The 2,394-nt window shown below is 44.3% G+C and overlaps 1 pseudogene; it reads left to right on the top strand.

Moving 5' to 3' along the window:
- Nucleotides 1-1,051: 1,051 nt before the first annotated feature.
- LOC118988900 (60S ribosomal protein L29-like) lies at nucleotides 1,052-1,680 on the top strand (annotated as a pseudogene).
- Nucleotides 1,681-2,394: the final 714 nt, after the last annotated feature.

Raw genomic sequence — 2,394 nt, 5'->3', positions numbered from 1 at the left:
TAGGGGGTTGGAATTCAAGGGAAAAGTTAATCAGATAAAAGCTGCAGCATTTTTTCATCTGTGCCGTGGCTGCTGGTCTTTATCTGTGTCCTGGGCGGTGGATGTCTCACCCTGGAGTACAACGGCTCAGATACCATCTGATGCTTGCATTCTTCCTGAGGCACGAAGGTGGAAATGCTTATGGTCTCCTGGAGTCAGGATGGGTCATACCTTCAGTTCCTGAAGCAATAGCTTTTTATATACATTGATTACTAAACTTATTAGTTATTACTTGAAACAAAAAAATTGCAACATTTGGGTTACCCGTCAAAAGGATAAAGAAAGCAATAAAGTCAGCACCATTTGCTATCATGGCACCATTTGCTGAGCAGGCCTATGACCTTCTTTTTTTTATGACCTTCTTAAATATGACTGCCATTTTACTCTTTTGACCTCGTGTCCTCAGGACTACAAATTACTGGAAAACAAGAACAGAACTAACTGCTCCTACAGCTACAGGAAAAAGATAACATTGGAACAAACTGTTACAACACCCCAACAGCCCAGAGGCCATCCAACAGCACCCTCCACCCTTTTTAATCCAATAAAAACACAAAGCCCCTACCCCTCAAGGCTGGTGTATCTCTCCACATCACGCCCCTCTCCTTTCTTGGAGAGTGAATAAAAACTTTACACTTTCTCCTCTTAGTGAATTCTTTCACAGCTGGTGTCTCCAACCACCCTAACAAGTATGGTGCCCTGGGCAGGTGGCTCAGTTGGTTGGAGTGTTGTCCTGATAAACAATATTGAGGGTTCAGTCCCCAGGTGGGGCACATACAGGGGTTCACCACTGGATGCGTGGACTGGTGGGACAACAGATTGATGTTTCTCTCTCAAATCAATAAACATGTTCTTAAAAGTGAGTACTGCACTGTGCCATTAAATAAATATTTTTATACATATATATGAAAATAACTAACATTAACATTACTTATTCTTAGAAGATGAAATTATAGGTAGCTTTAATTTTCTTTGTGCTGCTCTCTATTTTCAAAAATTTCTAAAATGAGCTTCTGGTCTCAGGTGCTTTGAGAGCCACAGGCTTGGGGGCAGAGATGGCCAAACCCAAGAACCACACCACACACAACCAGTAATGAAAATGGCACAGAAATGACATCAAGAAACCCTGATTGAAAAGATATGAGTCTCTCAGGGGGGTAGACCCCAAGTTCCTGAGGAACATGCACTTTGCCAAGAAACACAACAAAAAGGGCCTGAAGAAGATGCAGGCCAACAAGGCCAAGGCCATGAGTGCACGTGCTAAGGCTATCAAGGCCCTGGTCAAGTCCAAGGAGGTCAAGCTCAAGATCCCAAAGGGCAGCAGCCACAAGCTCAGTCAACTTGCTTACATTGCTCACAAGCTTAGGAAACATGCTCGTGCCCGCATTGCCAAGGATATCCAGCTTTTCCAGCCTAAGGCCAAGGCCAAGGCCCAAACCAAGCCCCAGGCTGCAGATGCAGCCACGGCTCAGCCTCCAGCTCAGGCTCAGTCTCAGGCTCCCAAAGGTGCCAGGCCCCTGTGAAGTTTCCATAGTAGAGGCCTCTGCCAACGTGAGGACAGAAGGACTGGTGTACCCCAGGGCTGGGGTCCTCCTGTGGTGTTTGTACAAATAAACCTGAGGCAAGGTCTGTCAAAAAAAAGTCTACAATGAAAATATATTACTTTATAATAAGAATTATTTCAATTTTGTGTTAATTAAAATTCAGCTGTCTAATGTTTAATTTTCTTAAAAATTTTTATTTTTTTTTTAGAGAGCAGAAGGGAGAAAGAGAGGGAAACATCAATGTGCGGTTGCTTCTTGCGCACCCCCCACTGGGGACCTGGCCCACAACCCAGGCATGCGCCCTGACTGGGGGCAATCCTTTGACTCACAGGTCAGCACTCAATCATTGAGCCACACCAGTCAGGGCCTAATGTTTCTAAAAATTAACTTAATTTTCCAACTAGAAACACACAAAAAAAGCAATTCTGCTATCTACTTTCTTTCCTTCAGAAAGCGTCTTGAAAAAAGCACACAGCCATAAAGATTAGTGCCACTGCAGTTTGATAGTGGTGAGTGCCTACTCCGTGTCAGGTGATGTGGTCTGTATTTCACCTGCATCACCTTACCTAATCTGCACAACAACCCCACAAGTAAGTTTCAATTAGGGACCCCATTTTACAAATGAGGAAGTTGAAGAGCAGAGAGGATAGGTACATTGTTCAAGATCATGAAGTTAGGAAGAAACACAGACCTGGGCAACGTGGTTCCAAAGCTGGAGTCCTCACTGCTGTTGGAAGTCTCACTACTAGACTCTATATCCAGGCAGCCCTGGTCACCTCCTTATTGATCGCCTTCAACAGCCATGGCAAAT

The sequence above is a fragment of the Sturnira hondurensis genome, unplaced genomic scaffold, assembly GCF_014824575.4.
Source record: "Sturnira hondurensis isolate 20B ecotype Veracruz unplaced genomic scaffold, ASM1482457v3 Scaffold0006413, whole genome shotgun sequence".
In the NCBI taxonomy this organism is placed as follows: Eukaryota; Metazoa; Chordata; class Mammalia; order Chiroptera; family Phyllostomidae; genus Sturnira; species Sturnira hondurensis.
The sequence above is the reverse complement of the archived record's forward strand: the minus strand, read 5'-3'. Positions and strand labels throughout refer to the sequence as shown.